The sequence below is a fragment of the Sinocyclocheilus rhinocerous genome, unplaced genomic scaffold (assembly GCF_001515625.1).
Source record: "Sinocyclocheilus rhinocerous isolate Xijiao unplaced genomic scaffold, SAMN03320098_v1.1 scaffold1622, whole genome shotgun sequence".
Lineage (NCBI taxonomy): Eukaryota > Metazoa > Chordata > Actinopteri > Cypriniformes > Cyprinidae > Sinocyclocheilus > Sinocyclocheilus rhinocerous.
Genome location: NW_015654513.1, coordinates 820,393 through 830,469, shown reverse-complemented (window position 1 = coordinate 830,469; position 10,077 = coordinate 820,393). Strand labels below are relative to the sequence as shown.

The 10,077-nt window shown below is 39.8% G+C and overlaps 1 protein-coding gene across 1 annotated transcript in view; it reads left to right on the top strand.

Moving 5' to 3' along the window:
* LOC107717449 (epithelial discoidin domain-containing receptor 1-like) overlaps window positions 1-10,077 on the top strand; it is a 40,437-nt gene continuing 30,360 nt past the window's right edge. The window contains exon 1 of the mRNA XM_016524204.1: window positions 1-350. The gene's annotated coding sequence lies outside the window, so the exon portion shown is untranslated. The remainder of the gene's footprint in view (window positions 351-10,077) is intronic.

The window sequence follows — 10,077 nt, the reverse complement described above, 5'->3', positions numbered from 1 at the left end:
AAGCTAAGCGCTTTATGAGCGCGCGGAGAGAGAAGCGCTGATTGAGAAATAAATAAGGACGCTAGTGTCATTTGCGCTCATAGAGGCGTCGGATCTTACAGAATATTCCTACTTACAAACCTTTTCGAGCGTGGGACGTACAGCTTGCCTCCTTTCAGAAACTTTCTGCCTTTGCTTTCTTGACTCTGTTTATTTATTGGTGCTTTTGTGGCTTTAAGCACAAAGTCATAAGACTGTGCCAGACTATATTTATCTAGTATATAAACAACCTGCCAAAGTGAACAACTCGGATTAAAAAGAAGATCAGGCGACACATTTGGAGACGTTTTCGCGTTCTGACAGACTTCTAGGTAAGTCATAAGAAAATAAATGAAAATGACATATAACGTTAAGTGTAGTTTGTTTATGGTCAGCAAACTGTCAGACGTTACTTTTTACTATGTCGTTTTTAGTAAATGCACTGTAGGTAATAGATATTCGGATTGTGTTGTTTCGACCGCCGCGTGGAAACACGTTTGGCTTTCCATTAAACTCTAACGTTAGTTGTTTTAGACTGTGCTCAAATGTGTTAAGTCGTCGCGCGAGTAAACTTAACCGTCTCTGTCTCGTGCATGGCGACCAAGAGTCTCGGTGTGTGTGTATGTGAGGAGTTTGGACGTCTGCCACGGTAACGTTACCGGGAATGAGCTCGGTCTGGTGCGGAGTCCTGCTGTTTGTTTGTGAAGTTGTTATTCACACCCGCTCGGCGAATTTAAATGGTTCCTAGTTATGGTTATGATACCTGGAACCAGGGTTTAATGGGAACATTTATTAGAACAAATACTGTGAAATGGCTTGAAAACTGCTGTGGGTCATTCTGGTGGTATATTTACAATACACAGAATAATGATCTTTAAAAAAGCATCATATGACCCCTTTAAACTGTAATTGCAGAGCAGTCTCAGAAACACGCTAGACTGACGAGTCAGGGTGTTAAACCAGTAAGATTTATGCAAACTACTTATCAGACCTTATATGCACTAATTTACGATTGCTCTTGGTGTTTGAACTTATTTACAGCTTGTAAATGATGGTTTACCACATTAACCGATTTAATCACAATTGGTGAGCACATGTGTTTTTACTTCTTGGATAGAGAGATTAAATAAACAATGTATCTTTTTTAATCAGATATTATCTTTCAGAGGAACTAATTGAATTAAAACTGCTCTAGTGACGTGACTGTTATCACTAAATGAAACTAATAAAGTCTTGCACTTATATAGTTTACAGCTCCATGTAAATTCATCAACTCAAACCTTTCAGAGTGAAAGGTACATTTTGGTCCCAGATGTTACTAGTAGGATTAAATGGGTAAAATAGTAGTGGTTTTGTTTAAGTCCAAAATCATGGCGATTTGTATTTTACATTTGGGCAAATTTGTGGCTAAATCGAATTTGTACCAATTAATTTATATGTTATGTATAACACCCCACTGACTGTTAGGTTAGGGACCTCCATGTTTACCTTTTTCTAAAAAAAATGTATGTTTCCAGACTAATCACAAATCATACAAATGTGTATGAAATTCCACCTCGTAAAGTAAAGTATTGTCATGAGATATAGTTGGGTTGTTGTGACCCTTCTGTGGCAGAGGTGACCTCAGACCACCGCAAGACCCTGTGGATGGATCAGTGTAAAGAGAGCAACTTTAAACTGCTTTCAAAGCACCTAAATTACCAACCATACAAAAAAATGGACACACAAGTGAACTTTTGCATTAAAAAGGAGAGTTAATTTTCTGAAAAAGCAGAGAAGGAACATTACCATGGTAACCATAGTAATAGAGCTATGGGATTTCATTCAGACAATGTCAGATTATTTCCATCTAATTTTCAGTCTAGTAAAAATATTATAAAGATAGTATTTTATGGGGTTTATGGGTATTTCAGCAGAGGTTTTGTGTTTTCTGAACAGGCAAAAGAAAATGCAGTGTATGCGCAAAAGCAATGAAGAGATGCTAATGACTGCACCATGAAGCTGAAAATTCACCCTCCCCCCTTTTCTGTCTTCTTTTTCTCCTCTCTCTCTCTGTTTAAAATGGGTTTCAGAGGCTTGTGAATAAAGACACAATGAAAAGTGCACTGAATTGTGCTGTGTCACCAAGGGAGGGGACCAAATGCAAAGAGGGGTACAGAGGAATGTCTGCGCGTGTGTGTGTGTGTGTGTGTGTGTGTGTGTGTGTGTATATGTGTAGGCAAACAGACACTCCGCAAACATCTCTGAGGAGGTCGAAAGCATTGATCTGGGCACTGAGGGTTTTATTATGAGTTTGTTTGTCGAGAAAGCGCCCAAGAACTCTCCGCTGGGTCATTATCCCAGGGAGGTTTGGCTTGACTTGAATACAAAGAACTATAAATTGCTTTTCACCTCATTCTTGATATGAGTGTCTTTGTGTGTGTGTTTAAGCTCACAATGAATTGTTTTTCATGCATCTCTTAAACCGTTTTGTCTCCACACTCATATGTGTGTATACAGCCAGGTAATCTCTGACTAGCGTGTGGTGGGTAATGATAGAGGGATTGAAAGAGACACGGATGGCATAGAGAGTGGAAATGTCCTCTCAGTTGGAATTAACCTCAGACGGTCTTATTTCATCTATTAAATTGTCTTTTGACACACCCTATATTTCTCTCTTTCTCTCTCTCGCGCTCTCATTTTTTCTCTTCAGTCCACATAGTTTCGATACTGTAATTTATCCTCCTGAGTAATCTGTTTGACTTCTTATCACATTCTGTTCACCTTCTGTCTTCCATGACTGTTTGTCTCCATGCTGTCCCATCTTGATGTTGAGGTAGCTGTAAATCATTTATCCATCCATCCATCTCTTCATCTATCAGTTACACATCTCTGTCTCTATCTTCAGTCTCCTTTGTCAGCTCCTTTAGTGCTGTGGGTGTTTGTGTGTACATACACATTTATTAAGGTCATAGAGGTCAATATATAAATAGCTTTTGTTTAGAAGTTGAATATTATTCAAAAAGGCATCAAATATGCGATTCATACATACATATTCTGGCTTAGATACACCTTCTATGAGGAGCAATTTTTCCCTCAGAATTGCACTTCATTTTGACATTTGTTTTGGTTTGTTGGACCAAGTTAAAAATGTCAGGGTAATACAGCATGCCTGGCATCATAATGAAGAAAAAAACCTCATTAAATGGATGAAATTCTCGAAAAGAAACCCTGAAGTAGTTTACCATGCTTTCCACCCATTTCCTCATTTCTGCCACATAAGAAAAAAACATGATTTGGTAAATCATAATTAGGACAAAAAAAGTCGTAATTGTGACAAAGTTAAAAAAGAGAGAGAGCAATGAAATTATGACACAAAAGTCACAATTATGACAATTTCAACCATGACTTTTTAGCTCATAAAATGTCAAAATTCTCATAATTATGTCATTTTTATGTCACTTTTACTAAAAATAACCCAGGCAACGATTAGTTCTGTGAAACAAAGCAAAACCAATGTTACACCGTGTCTACACCGGACGCGAGTGGCGTGGCGCGACAAAATACTATGCCACTCATTATAATCAGTGATGCTGTCTACTAGGGCTGTCGCAATAACCGCAATATCGCAATACCGCGCTATTGACGAGCAAACCGCAGAGGAATGCAAGAACCGCAGCAACCGCGATTTTTGCGTTTTCTTTTTTCGTAAGGTTATGCCCTTCTCGTCTTAATGCATGTAGACTGAATATTAAACAAGTTAGTAATGATAACATAATGTGTACCATGCTGATTTGTACAGAGGCTCCGTAGATTTGCACTTAACAAGCCTAAACAGACAGTGAATGAGAGAGAGATCGACTGAGCGCGTGCGATTACTTGCGTCTGTCCTCCAGGCCGAGTCATATATATTTGTGAAAATAGGTTGTCATCTCCAAGGAAAGCGAAATCTCTGTCTTAGCATCGACGCATAGCTGGTCAGCTGAGCCTTCTAAAGTGGCGCTCAAAGTTAAAATGATTTCAACAGCATGTTTCATTAGGTCTCTTTGAATGAATGAATCAGTGTTTTTGAACGTGTAGTTGAATGACAGTCACGTTCCACCACCTTGTGACACAACACTGTAACTGCACTGATTGACAGCCCGTCTAGAACGCGCACATGCGGAAATATCATTAGATATTCAAGTCAAGTCTCTTGTCCAGTCAGATTAGAAAATCTGATTACAACTAGGCTAACTGTTATACATATAGGCTAACGATAGCCTAACGATCTTATTGTCAGGTTTATGTTCTGTTATGTGGACCGTTATTTTGTCATTCTCTTCTGTTTACTTCACTTCCTGTTTCAACGCTATTTGGTTTCGGTTTCATTGTTTTCTGAATATGACCTCGTTAGTTATATCGTTACACATACACACACAAATTATATATATATATATGGCGATAATACCGCATACCGCGCTATTGAGCCACTCAAAATTACCGCAAGGGAAATTCCCTCACCGCGACAGCCCTACTGTCTACACCATAGATATATATACATATCCATGGTCTACACTGGATGCGGCACGACAAAACCCCGACAGAAAACTGCTGCTGCATTCTATTTATGACGTATTGACACAAATTTCAAATGATTTTCAACGGTCGCTTTGTCGCGTCCAATGTACTAGACAGACTTTAGCTGGTGCGGCGCAGACACTGTGTTACTTGCATATCGAGAAGAAACAAAGCAACCTCAGCGTCCGATCGCAGTCCTTCCGCTCCTCGAGTTCTCTCCAGTGCTGGAAAGCTGATCCGATATTTACACGGGTCCTACTTCTTGCCTTATTGCCGTAAAGGGTTAGTTCACCCAAAAATGAAAATTAGCTTGTGTTTTATTTACCCTCGAAGTAGGGCTGTGCGATTAATCGAAATCGAATCGAAATCGCGATTTGAGACGTTGCGATTTCCTAATCGCAAAGCCTGCGATATGGAGGCGATATTACTCTGTTCCAGAGCATATGCATGACTGCCAGCCTTGAGTTGCAGTCTTACTAACCAATAGAGTGAGCGCACCTCCATTCTCCCCAATCAGCACTGCTCTAGCCAACTGCGTAAACACCCACCAAAAAAAATTAATAAATAAAAAACCGGTCTTTCTTGCCCTGGGCAAGAGGGAGCGCCCCCCCATTCCCCCCAATCAGCACTGCTCTAGCCAACTGCATAAACACCCACCATTTAAAAAAAAAAAAAACGGAAAGCGGGAGAAAGACAGAGTAGGATTATGGCGTCTACTGGGTCAGATCGATAGTTAGGCAAATTAAAACTAAAGAAAACCGTATGCAACTTAAGCTTCGAAATGACAGACAACCAACAAAAAAGGTAATTTCCAAGAGCTGCGTCACAGCGCATATCAAAAGCTCACTTATCGGTTCTGTTTTCAGTACTGAAGAATAAAAGATACATTCTTAGATGTTTCTGTTAGTACGTGAACGTTATTTTACACATTTTATCTCCCCAACAGATTAATTTGAAATAAGTTTATAATGCATGTTGGCTATTCCCAATTCAGAAGAGCGCACACACAGCCTGTGTCTGTGAATGCTTCTCATACTCGCTCCTCTGTGTCCCACGCGGCGCGAATCCCACGTCATGGACGAGCCGTTCATGCTTGCCGCACTCACGCAGCCTGTCTCGTAATGCTCGGTTATACTCGCACCCGGCTCCGCAAGTCTCCACAAGCGCATCTGGCAGTATGGACGAGGCTTGACGCACGCGCGCAACCTGTGTCGACTCGCGCCTGGCTCCGCGTTTAAAACAAATGTAAATTCAGTCTAACTGCTTGCTAATTTCACTTGGATGAAATGAAACATTCAGCACAGCAGACGTTTTCCTCTTTTGTTTTTTATCCGCCATCTCTATCTTTCTGTCGCTCCGCTCGGCTAATGTCCATCCTCTGCACTGAATGCTGTGTCCTCCACATCATAAGTAGACCCGCCCCTTACTGCTGATTGGCTACAAGTTTGTTTTGCTTCTCGGCCCGAATCAGTTTTCTAAAGCTTTTTTGAAAAATCACTTACCCCACCTTTAAGCAAGGTCTTTAGACTCACCAAGTGTGTTAGACCTGGTTGGAGCTAAACTCTGCTGGGCATTGACCGCAGACAATTGGACAACCTTACTGCGTATGTTTTCCAGATTTGCTCCCGCTTACAAACACACATTGTTCATCTCCATTATTTCAACCTAAAGATTTAAAGGTACATTTTCAAGGTTGATACTGCTGTAGATTCTGCCTGTTTTATTGATTTATCATGCTCTTCATTTTGTGCTGTTCATGTATTTTATGATTCACGCATAACGCATCTGTTAAAGCCTGGATCATTGAAGAAATCAATGTTCATAGATCCTTGGTCTATTTGTATGTTATGTTCTGAAAGACTTCATGAATCACTCTTACATAATGGTTCTGCTTTCCTTAATGAAAGACTGACTTGAGGGGGTAACCACAACGTGAAACATTACAGCCAGACCTGCGCATGGACCTGCAGGGAGAGCAACAAACGAAAGTGTTATTCAGATTGTTTCTTACCGGAAGAAGTGATGCATCATCCAACACAAAGTGGGCAAGCTGGTTATATTATGTAGTTTGAACGGTGAGGAAACAACTCATTAGCATGTCCTCTAGGTATATTTGCAGGTGTATAAACCTAAATGTAATATGAAAATGTGTTTGAACAGGTAGGACAGTTTTGATTTGCTTAGAGGATGACTAACAAACATATATACATGCTTTTTTCACAACTGCTGCCAGGCTCATTTATTTCTCCGGTAATTACACATGGCTTCAAGCAAACTTAGCTTTTGAAACTTGTTCGTGAAAACAGGAACGTTCAACTTCAAAGCTGCAGCTTCGGTAAGTGTTTTTTGCCTGAATCCAGACTGCCAAACACTCTAGAGGAAAACCATGACAACTCTCACTTCTGCTTATTAAAACAGTTTTCAGCATTTTTGTGCTTGTCGTCTTGAGTTTTTGTAGACAATCAGATATTGATATTGACAGATATTGCACCTACACACTTCTGTTTGCGTTGACTTGAGACCTATTTTCTGCTTTTGTGATATGTGAATGCAACAGTCAACAGTCTTGTGCGATCTGATGCTAAGCTTCTGAAAGAGATTTTGCACTCAGGTTAGTGTTGTTTTGGGCATAAAACACTGCTTTGACCTGTTCTCTCTATTTTATTTTTCTTTCTTTCTTTTTTTTTTCTTCTAGGGCCTGAGCACCAATGGTGCGAGGACCCTCTTGGAATTGGTCTGTTTATTATTACTTTTGGCTTGTCTACTTTTTGAAAATGCCATCCTTTCTTGTCTTTTCACCCATTTTGAATGACTAATAACCCTCAATCTAAAGACTGTACTGAACTTTTATTCTCTTTTTCATTGTACTTTAAAGTCCAAAGTCAAAGTGCTCTAACTCAGTTGCACAAAAGAGCAGTATCAGTATATTCTGCAGGTAAACATATCAGTAGTGTGGATGCACATCTCACCAATGGTTTGCCAGTTACCAACGGTTAGTGTCATTTTTGCCTTGATGACATATCTCAAAAAAAGCTAAGAGAAGATAGTCATAGTTTTTTCCTGTTGATTGGATTATTCCAGGTCTGCACCACCACTTTTATTTAAACTGAAAATCCATTCGGATCGATTGAGGTGATTACATGAAGACCATCAATGCGATTACTAATGGATTGTTTGGGTGCATGTACTGTATAGTTACTGCCATTTATCTCACCTTTCTATGTAAATTATATTTGCGTATTTCAAATCATCTTTGGGAACGATACATGTATGAAGATGAAATGATAAAGGCAGAGTTGCAGTGGTGGAGAGATGCTGCTGGAAAACTTGTCCCAGGAATGAGCTAAAGCCACTAGCATGTCCTTGTGTCTTGATTGACATGAGTAGATGAACGTTTCTCCCAAACTTTCATGTAAAAGAGGTCAGACTCGGTTCATAGAACATTTCAGACTTCATAAAATGTTAATGGAGCATGTTCTACCATTTCATGGAATAACTGACCTCACAGTTGACTTTTCTTGATAATTGGTAGGTCAACACAGATGGTTACTTACAAGAAAACACATTTCTTGTTTTATTAGCTCAAAGAAACTGAATAGGGTGAAGTTCTCTGGATATCAGTGCATGGGAAAGTGGATTTGGCATCCTGTTCAAATGGCTTGGGTGTATTGTGGGAACTGTCAGCTGTGAGTGTTTGATGGGGTGACGAGGTGAATCTGGCAAGTGCAGAAATGTACATTTCCATATAATGTCTGCTAGGTGAGGTTTTCATGTAGATGAGGCTTTAAATAACAGCAGCTTTAATAATTTGGCCCATCCCGGATAATTCCAGGAAAATATTCTCCTCTCGTAAAGTGACTAAACCTTCCTGTCATTTTTGTTCTCTCATGCTCATTTCTCTCTTGCTTGCTCTTTCATTTGTCCTCTCTATGACTCTTTTCCTGTTCATTGAGTAAGTAATTCTGATTTCCTCTTCCTGTCAGCCACAAATTCATAAGTTAACGGTCATCATGGCAGGACTGCCGAAGGAACAGCTCATCCGTGCGACTGAGTCAGTGTGGGGACTGACGCACACTTGAGTCATGATTTAGCAAGAAAATGGTGTGTCCAAGTGTAAACACGACCCTTCATTCTTCAAAACACTGCTGCTGTCGGAGAGCCAACTTCAGAGGTGCTGTGTTTCAGAGATTGTGTGGTCGGCCTCTTTGAGTTAAAGAATCATAAGTCACTTGGGCACTGAGGAAATTCCATTTTATCTGATGTTTAAAGGGAAACATCAAAACAATAGAACTGAGGATGCTGAGTCTCCTCAGTACGAGCGTTACTCACTGATTCTTTCTCATGCCAGTGTGAGCACACACATTGATTCAGTCATTCTCCACAGATTTGGATGGAGTGGTTGGAAAGTTTTCATCTGCCTGGCGGAGTCAGCGGGACTCGCATATTCACAATCAACACTGTCATTTAAATGGTTTGGACACTGTTTTACTCAATCAGTGTTGTATAACAACACTACGACGTTGTTATGGTGAAGAAATGAAAGCAATGGCATACTCTGTATGATTTATCGAAAATTAAAAGGAGGATTTGTCAGAGACATGGCCTAGCAGTTAACACTCAGGGCATGTTGAACTGTGGTCCACGTACAGGAGATCCAGGTTTGAATCCAAATCCCTTTTTTTCTTTCCTTTCTTTTCTCTATTAACTTTGTCTGTTAAAAGTGGCAAATAACAAAAAAAATAGAAAATAGCAAAAGTTATTTTTGTATAATTTGTATAAAATAATAGTTGACATTTGACAGGGTGATTTTTTTTTTTTTTTTTTTGATGAGATTTGTACAATGGCCTAGTAGTGCACAACAAAACAAAAACAAGCCGCAACACAACAAAATTAGCACAACAGAAACAAGCCATAACCCAATGAAATTAGCACAACACAATGGAAACAAGCCGCAACACAACAAAATTAGCACAACACAATGGAAACAAGGTGCAACACAACAAAATTAGCACAACAGAAACAAGCCATAACACAATGAAATTAGCACAACACAACGGAAACAAGCTGCAATACAACAAAATTAGCATTAAGATCCAAAACTTTTTGAATTTGAAGATCAGGGTAAATTTAACGTATTTTGTCCTCTGGGAAACATGTAACTATCTTCTGAAGCCTCTGAAGGGCAGTACTAAATGAAAAAAAAAGATATTAGGCAAAATAAGAAAAATGTACACATCTTCATTCTGTTCAAAATCTCTTAATGCATTGTGTTTCCTTCTGGAGCATCAGTGAGTAGAGGTCGACCGATGTATCGGTTTTGCCGATTAATCGGCACTGATAGTTTTTTGCTGGAACTATCAGTTATCGGCAAAAATCCATGCCGATAGTTTTCCGGGTTGCGTCCTTTGCTGGAACGGCTGAGAAGGGTCTGCTGTCATTATACAGTACGAGAGCGGCCTCTAGTGGTTGAAATCACTGACAGCACGTGCTATTTGTTTAGACACGTGATACTGCACGCTG